The following is a 10,018-nucleotide window of genomic DNA, read 5'->3' on the forward strand; positions in this document are numbered from 1 at the left end:
AAACTGTAGGAGGTGAAATTAAACTCATAATCGTCACAACAACCAATTGCGATTCGAAGCAGAGAACAAGATTGGCAACCCAGAAAAGTGATCGACAATATGAGATAAACAACAATGCAACTGTGATTAACAAAGATGAAACAATGTTGATTGTAACATAGAAAGATCTTGTCAACCCTAACCACTACGTTTACGTGGCATTGTGACAATCATCCTACCACAAACACAAGAACCTTATTAGAATTGCTCAACACAAATCCCAACCTTAATTCACAACAACAAATGGTAGTAGATAACTATTTCATCTACCATTAATCCCAGCAAAATCTTTAACAGTAAATCCAACTTTCTCAAACTTTCCTTCCTCGTTGGTCTCTCTGAATTTCAAATAATCAGAGCAAACAAATGGCCTTTAAACCCTCTCATTCCCTTCCCCAACCACTTCGTATCCTCAAAACACCGAAAGAAAGCCAAAGAAAACCGGTACGCCGGCTTCTTCAACACCACTCTGTGCTCAGATGATCTCAGCCTTCCATTGCTCCAAGCTTCAAGCATATCACCCACATTCACCACAAATGTGCCCTCACAAGGATTCATTTCGATCCAACGGCCATCTTTTGATCTCACTTGGAGACCACCCTTCTCATCTTGATACACAATTGTTACACAGCTCATGTCAGTGTGTTTTCCAAGACCCTCAACTTCTTCTTCTTCTTCTTCTTCTTCTGCCAAGATTTGTGGAGGTGAGTAGTTGTTTATCCTCAAATACCCATGACAGTTGTTGAACTCAGAGTCATTGAACTTGTTTTCAAAATCATCTCCCAAGGTCATCAACACAATCTTCACAATTTTCTTGGATAGTTCTGTCATTTTGCTCCCATATTCTTGCAGTGTTTCACTAAAAAGAAGATAAGTAAAAGCAAATTCTCAGCCAAATATATGAATGCATATGCTTGGAAATAGGCATAAGAAGAGAGCATTTATGTTTAGGCTTAGCTTATACATTATTCGATCCATTTCCTAACAGTTCAAATTTTTGGAACAAGTGATCTGACATGGTATCAGAAGTTATGTTGTAGGAAATCTTGAGATCAGGTCTTGTTACTCTTATATCTCTGTCATTGTTTACTATGTTCTGTCTATGCTCGTGCACCCATATTAACTTAGTCTGTTTACCTTTTGTTTTCTTCATTTTCATTTTTTTGTATTTTAAAAAAAAAAAAAAGCATGACAAGACAATGAAATTTTTTTAACAAAAACACTCATCGTTTTGATTACTTTCATTTTTGTGTGAAAATAAGTCTCTAAAAATTCAAAAAACAACCTTGTGATGTTGCTACAAAATTAGTTATTTTCACAAAATTTTCTAAAAAATAAGTCTTCGAATACAGTTTGCCAAACAAAACTTGTGTTTTCCGAAAAATAAAAATAAAAATACAAAAAGTGAGTATTGTTAACTTGATATATATATATATATATATATATTATTGGACCTATTTCCTAATATCTGAGGCCTGTTTGGCTGTGCGTTCATTTTCTACATCATATTCATTTTTGTGCACGATAGTTTTCAAAAATTCAAATATTAACTTTATGATATTTCCTTAAAAATCATATTGTTTTTAGAAACAATTTGCCAAACAAGTTTTTTGTGTCTCTGAAAAACAAAAATAGAAAACAAAAACAAAACCGAACAAGCCCGCTGTTGAGACAAAACTAGAATTATTATATTAAATACCTGAATTCAGAATTGTGGTGGTGAAAGAGAACATCTGCAGAGCTCTGAGCAGAGGCAGCAAAGTCTGGTCCAGAGACCCTAAGGCTCTCAAAGAAAGCAGAGGCAATGCAATGAGGAATGTATGTTTTTACACTAGACAAAGGACCAAGCTTTGTTTTGTCTCAACAGGAAGGCTAAAAAGGTATTTAGATAGTGATCTAACTTTGTTGCATAGTTCTTTGGAAACTCCATGGTTGGATATGTGGAAGAAACCCCATTCTTTGCAGGCTTGAGAGAGAGATGAGAGAGAAGATGGTGATTGCAATGGCAGAGAGATATCTATAATGGGTAGTTGCAAAGATGTATGAGATTCATCAGACATCATTTTCTAGAATGTTATGACAAAAAGGCTTGGTTTGTCCATTTTGGTTGGCTTCTTATGTAGATGGTGGAGTAAATGTAACGGTACAGAATCAGATACAAAATATATATAAATGGATAAGGGTGTTTAGAAGTGGATTTTACTAATAAATTTTATAAAATCTTATCAATTTATATGTATTTGTGTTTGGTTTCTATATTCATAGCATCAATGTTTTCAAAACCGAACCGGTGAGCGAACCGGAAAAGGAACCGGGTGGACGGGTTACCGGTTCAACCGTCGGGTTAAAGCGGTCGAACCGTGATGTCATAATTAATATTATATAATTAAAAAATATAGTTATAAATTATAAATAAATAAAAATATATATAAATAATCAAATAAAAATAAAAATTGGTGCATAGTATTTATTAAAAATATTTAATAAAGTCATAATTGATAAAAAAAAAGTCACTTATTTAAAAAAAATTAAATTTTTTAAACATTCCCTCCAAATAAATTGATTGAATGCTAGATTTAATTTTGGAGGAAAATGAAATTTTCAACTCTCCCTCCAATCAATATGTTTCAAATAATTTAATTGAATCCCACATAGAATTTTGTAGGTTCTCTTTGAAAAATCTTTTCCTATAAATAAGAATAAACTTTCATAATCTTCTCAAGCTTTCAATGAGACTCTTTCTTATGAGAGGAGACTCTTGAAATAAGAATTTTTAGTCAAAATTTTGAAATATATTTATATATATATATATATATATATATAAATCACTCAAGGACTACCTGCTTGGTCATATCTGCTCCCATAGTTATGTTGTATCCTGATTCTAACTGCTTAGCTACTTCTAATCAATCAATTCTGTTGTTTGTTTGATTAATCTCCTTTTCAGTTCATCTTAATCACCCAAGCGATCAGTCTGTGTTTATCTACCCGGTTTAAGTCATCCACTTTCGTTCCTTGTCCAGAGTAAGTCCTTAGAGTTTAGAGTTAGGCAGTGTAGGACATACGGGTCTCTCGAATAGGGTCTGTACTCAAACCACTTTGGTATGTGATAACATGACTAGAATATAGTATGTATTAAGGTATCTGTAAAACTGATTAATTAAAAAGAACAATGAATCAATTATTTAGAAGTAACTCATCAGTCAGTTCGAGGTCAACAACTTTGTCTTCAATACCTAATCACAGCTTAGTAATAAATGAAGAAGATGTTGAAATACAAAATGATAAAATTGATGCAGGATGAAATATACCTAGACTACCAATTAAAAAAATTTATAAAATGACTTTTATACAGAATGTTTTTAAAGTAGGGGTGCAACTCGGGCGGGCTCAACCCGAGCAACCCGAGCCCAGCCCGAGTTTTTTTAGGGCTTGGGCAACTATATCTTGTAATCTGGACGGGTTTGGGCAGATTTTTGATGCCCGAATTACAATTCGGGCCGGGCTTGGGCAGAACCAATGGCCAACCTGAGCAACCCGAAACCGAATTCAATTTAATAAATTATATAATATATAATATATATATAATTTAATAAATTATGTAATATATATAAATTAAGTAAAAGAGTTAGTCTTAATTTTTATTTATTTATTTATTTTTTGGTTAGTCTTCTATTAAGTAAAAGAGTTAGTCTTAATTTTTATTTTTTATTTTTTTTTGGTTAGTTTTTTACCATTAGATTAGCATCTTTTATGTCTACCCTTAGATCTACCTACAGGTTTCTAGACTCGGGCAATTCGGGCAACCCGAGTTCAAAATACAAAGCTTGGGCCGGGCTTGGGCAACAATGCTCGGGTTCATGGTCGGGCTTGGGCAGTGCCAAATACAATTCGGGTCGGGTTTGGGCAGACCCCCAACCCGACCGAACCCGCCCGAGTTGCACCCCTATTTTAAAGTAGCTCTGCATGTTAAAACCATTGAACAAGTTTATGCTTTAGAAAAACCTAGAGAAACCTGTCGATTATTTGATGCTAAGTTAATCAAAAGACATTTAAATAATGGTTACAATTTTATGCATATTGGTTTAATTCAAGTTGGTGTTAATCCATTAACTATGATAGCGAAAAATACCTCTGTTTTATTATGCTTAAGAGATGCTCGCTTTCTTAATTACAATGATAGTTTAATGGGTATGATGGAAACTGGTCTTCATAAAGGTCCAATACATTTTAATTATTTTCCTGATTTTACACTTAGTTTACATGATCCACATATTTTAGATGCATTAACATTAAACATTCAATTACATGGTTCATTTACTAACATGAAAGAAAAAGTTCATAATATTGCTTTAATATATCGTGTTCATTATAAATGCATGCAAACTAATTTATATGTTCATGCTTTACACAAAAGTCCCAAAGATAAAACTCTATTAATTCAAAGCAGTAGTAATGATGAATCACATATTAATGTTCCTTAAATGATTAAATGAAAAAGTATAGATCTACCTGATCAATGGGTTACTGTTAATGAAAATTACAAACATAATCAACAACAATCCTCAATTCAAGATATCCAAGATATCCAGCAATACAATGATGGTTCTATCCGAATTAAATTTAATCGTAGTCAATCCTCTCGCCATAGTACATCCAGTGTTCCAAGTGAAATTGAAACTGAGGATGAAATATTTAATACTCCATTATTTCGAAAAAATAGTCAACTTCATCTTGGTCAAACTTCCACTAGTGAGTTAAAAGGCATTGATAATACTACTTCATCTCAAATTAATAAACCTGTTTATTCCACACACACACATTTACCTAAAGAAGAAATTGCTTCTAATAATTCTCCAACTCAAACTGATTTTGACGAATTTATACCTCCAGTCAATCCCTAATTAATGACAATCACAAAAGATTTTAAACCTGATCTAGATAAATTACTTATTGACTTCAAATCTAAGGAAAATAGAACGCAAAGACATGCTTATTATGCTAAATATAATTATGCTCAAATGTCCAACATTACTAAGCAATGGCATGATTTTATGATTGAATATGGTTTTGAATTATCGCTATTAGAATATGTTGACAAATATTACAAAAAGATTAATACAATCACAAAACATAAATAAAAAACATCTCCGACTACATCAGTTAGTTCTAATCATCCTCCATTAGAAAACATAATTATTGAACATCAAGGTACTGAAGTTCCAGCTTTCCCTTTTAAATTACCTGGCTCCGACCTTGACATTAAAAAAGTCATTGAACAAAATAATTACTAATCAATGTTTAAAAACAATTGGTAAACAACTAGATAAAATTGAAACCAATTTAGATGAACATTCTACGAAGACCCTAGATCAACCATTACTTAATCTTCCTAGTCATCGATCCAAACGAACCAGCCTAGTTACTAATGATCAATCCACTGTCAAAGTTATTGAACAATTATTTACTAGATTAACTACCAGTGATACAGCCTCACCTTCTAAAGATAAAGGTCTTACTGTTTTAAATCAACAACCTCTGTCTGATACTGTTTTTGATCAATCTGACACTGATGATAATATTGATAATCTCGCCCAGCAATTCCAATCCTCTAATCAGCTTGCAAAAATTCATTAACCCAAAGTTAATCCTCAAACTACAAAAAATTGGTATTCTAAACCTACACCACCTGATCTCCAATATGAAGAAAATAATATTAGTAACCAATTTTCTGTCTCAGCTAAACGATTATACGAATGGAATATTGATGGACTTAGTGAAGATCAAATCCTCCAAAAATTAAATCATTTATCTATGGTTTCTAATAGTTATCTCTCTAATTATCCCCAATATTCTCAACCTGAAATTGTTTCCTTAATTACCTCTGGTTTTACTGGTATGCTCAAATCTTGGTGGGAAAAATATCTTACTATTGATGAAAGAGAATCCATAATTCATGCTAATCAAACTGATGAAAATGGTCTACCTATCTTTGATGAAAATATTGGTTGTTGCCACCCTGATGGTATTAATACATTAATTTACACTATTGTTAGACATTTTATTGGTACTCCTACTAATATCTATTCTCGTATACATGATCAACTTAGTAATCTTACCTGCCTTGAGTGATTTTAGATGGTATAAAGATGTATTTACCTCTAGAGTTATGTTAAGAGAAGACTGTACTAAATCATTTTGGAAAGAAAAATTTATTAATGGACTACCTAGTTTATTTGCTCACAAAATTCGAGATATTCTTAATCAACCTACTGGTGTTATCGACTATGATAATTTAACCTATGGCGATATAATTAGCACTATTCAAAAGGAAGGATTAAAAATGTGTATTGATCTTAAACTTAGTCAAAAAGTCACTAAAGATAAACATAAAGCTAAATATGAATTAGGAAATTTCTGTGAACAATATGGTTTACCTCCTATAGCACCCTCTCGTAGGAAATCACATAAATATTCTAAACATAAATATAAATCCAAGTATTCTATATAGCGATCCCGATTTCCCTTTCTTTATTTGTTGTATCCGGACTTAGGCTCCGTGAAGTTGGTTGTTGTATGTGTCTCGTTTACATCCTTTACTCTTTATATTTGAGTCTTGGGTTGTGTTGGGCAGGTTTGAAACAGGTTGGTTGAGCTTAGAAACCAAAAGTAGTTGCCCAGAATTTAGCCTTCACGCTCGAGCGGAGATTTTGACGCTCGAGCGAGGCCTTCTTTGTTTCTTCTACGCTCGAGCGGGAGTTTTGGCGCTTGAGCGGAAATATCCATCTCCCAGTATTTTCCTCTGCAATGTTGACGCTCGAGCGGGTGTTTCGATGCTTGAGCGTGAGTTTGTGTGTGACACTCGAGCGGGGGCCTGGTTTTGCAAAAGTTCTAGAAGCGTGTATCCGGCGCTCGAACGGGTATTTGGACGCTTGAGCGTGAGTCTGTGTCTGACGCTCAAGCGGGGAGTTACACGCTCGAGCAGGAAGACGAGTATATCACTCCGAGATTTAGCTTTTTAGATCACTTTTTCAATTCCATTTCTCTCTCTTACTTTTCAAAACAGCCATTAAAGAGCTTCTCTCACTAAAACCTCCATTTCTCTCTAGGGTTTGATCTAGTTAGAGTAATCTTTCAACCTTGGGCCTTTGTAAAAAGTGTGTTGATCGTCGAGGGCTACATTTTGATCCGAGAATTTTGGGATTTGGAGCATCTTCGTTTTCTTCATCTCCTTCGTTGGGTTTTATCTTTTGAGGTAGGGATTCCTACTCACTTTTATAGGCTTTGACCTAGATTTTGAGCATGTTGTTTAAATGGTTTGATTTTGGGACTTAGGGTTTCAAAAGGTATAAAAGGAGATTTTGTTATTTTGATTCTTAAAGATGCATTTTGGGTCTCAAAATGATGTTATTGTTGTTGGTTGTTGATATTTGAACCATTGGGTTAATATTGAGAGATGGGGGAGAAAGCCCTAATTTGTGTATAAATTAATTGGTATAATTAATTTGAGAAAGTTATGTGTTTATGAAATTGAGTCGAATATAATGAAATTTGCTCATTATGAGATAGAATGGTGGAGTTGGATTTATAATCGCTCACTTTTGAAAATGTCAATTATATATCTGTTAAGGCATTTATTATCTATTTAGAAATAACTGCTTTGGGCTATCGGTAGAGGATAGTCTTGATTGTTGTAGACACTGCATGATGATTAGGTAAATTAAAACTAATCAATTGGTGTATTGGTTGTCATTGTATATGATGAGTATTTGAATACATGGGTGCCGAAACCTGCAGACGAAATTTCTGTAAAATGGAAATTCAAACTAAATTATATATGGGTGCCGAATCCTGCAGACGAAATTTCCGTAAAATGGTAATTCAAACTAAATTATACATGGGTGCCGAGTCCTGCGGACGAAATTTTCGTAAAATGGCAATCTGAAAACATATCTATACATAGGTGCCGAATCCTGCAGACGAAATTTTCGTAAAATGGAAATTCAAACATAATTATACATGGGTGTCGATCCCGCGGATGAAATTTTCGTAAAATGGCAGTTTGTAGTATTTTTGGCATGAGATGTAGTCTCCCTTCAGTTATTTGGCCAGGTTCTGAGCCATGCTTTTTAAGTTGAGTTTTGTTGAGTTAGACATTTTTCAAGTGCTAATGTTTTAGTTATTGCTCATATTATGTTTAGCATATCTCTACTGGGTGTTGGCTCACCTTATATGGGACATCATTTTCAGGTACAGGTAGCATGCCACCTCCAAGAACGTAGCTTGAGAGGCTTGAGACTGTTGGACTGTTTTGTGTTTTTTTTTGTTGTATTACATGTATAGCAAGCCGAGGGCTTATTTTTGTGTAGAGTTAGTACTCTCTTGTCCTAACCAAGTGTTGGCTTGGAAAGTTGTAAGCCCATAGGGTATTTACTTTTGGATGTCAACATGTAATACTTTTTGTAAGAATACTCTGATTTTGTAATATAATATCTCCTTTTAGTATCTTGAATGTATGAAATTATGGATTTATTTTGAGGGCGTTACAACTTGGTATCAGAGCGTACCGGGTTCGAATACTTTGGGTACGCGGGAAATGGTTAGTATCACAATGGGTTCGTCTCGCTTGATAGAGACTTAGATGTAGTATTATATGCTTATGTGATAACATGTTTATGTGACTATTTGGGTATGGGATTTAGTTTCTAGGATGCTTGATTGGATCATTGGGTTTCTATGAGTCTTGTTGGAAAAGCACTTGATCAATGCTGTTTCTAACCGGAACTCTAGTAACGCCTCGGGACTATCGTTATCCGGAAACAAAATTCGTAAGTGCTTATGTGTTTATGTGCTTACGTGGAGTGAATTACAATCGTCCGTGTATTAGGACGCGAGTGTTATAGCTTCGGCACAATTGTGTAACAACCCTCATACTGTTTACTGATTAATGACCGAATGATTACCGTTAATCATTGATTACTGCGAAATGGAACTGATAATGACTGATAATTGAACTGACTAAAGTACTGAACTGACTGACTGAAACTGGAAACCGAATTGATTGAGTATATGTTAGTTAAATTGCATTCTATCTGTTTGATTGTATGATTATCTGTTCATACTTATATGTTTAAACTGCTAATTGAAGGCCTTATCGGCGGCCGAATTAGAAACTGATTGATGTTTAATGATCATCATAATTTATGTGCTTTTGTGGTGTATTTACCTGAAAACTGATTAGGTATGATTAAATTAGATTAAAATATGCTAATTAAAGAGTTGGACTTAATTACCGTTTTGCCCTTGAGTGGGCCACTACCTCTACACTTTGAGCTCATTATACTTGAGCCAAACACATTTGCTCAGCCATTTCTTCTTGTTCTAGCCGAATTTAGAGAGAGAGGAAGTGAGAGTCTTGAGTTCATTTCAATATTGCTTAGAATTTGAAGAGAATTGAAGGTTGATTGTTGCTTTGTGGTCCTACACTTGGAATTGAGGCTCTAGGTAAGGGAACTCAACCTTTATTGATGTGTTTGAGCTAGTTCTTGCATGAGTCATGCTTCATTGTAGAACTAAGTCATACTTTGGTTCATTGTTGTTGATTTGAAGCTCATTTCATGCATGCATGTTTGTATTGTAGATGTTTGAGTTGTTTTCATGGCAAAGGGTTACATGCATGTTCATAATCATGTTTAAGTCCATGATTTCACCATGTTTTGAAAAGAATTGGCTCCTGAGAGCATCAAATTGAAGCTTCAAAATGGTTTGAATTCATGCATGTTTGCATGTTCATCTTGTGCTTGAAAAATGGTTTAAATTGGGTTTGAATTAAACACCCTTGGGCTTTGATTTCTTAAAATTGAGCTTTGAAACATGATATCCTATGTGTTTATAAATGTTTTCCAGAAAATGGGCCCAAGAGGATTGGTTTTGATGCTTTTGAGCTTGGTTTTGGACCTGGAGCTCGAATCTGGGATTC

At 34.1% G+C, this 10,018-nt stretch overlaps 1 pseudogene; it reads right to left on the reverse strand.

Moving 5' to 3' along the window:
• Nucleotides 1-301: 301 nt before the first annotated feature.
• LOC114294919 (gibberellin 20-oxidase-like protein) lies at nucleotides 302-2,102 on the reverse strand (annotated as a pseudogene).
• Between the last annotated feature and the right edge of the window lie 7,916 nt (nucleotides 2,103-10,018).

The sequence above is a fragment of the Camellia sinensis genome, chromosome 5, assembly GCF_055761805.1.
Source record: "Camellia sinensis isolate YWXY chromosome 5, ASM5576180v1, whole genome shotgun sequence".
Lineage (NCBI taxonomy): Eukaryota > Viridiplantae > Streptophyta > Magnoliopsida > Ericales > Theaceae > Camellia > Camellia sinensis.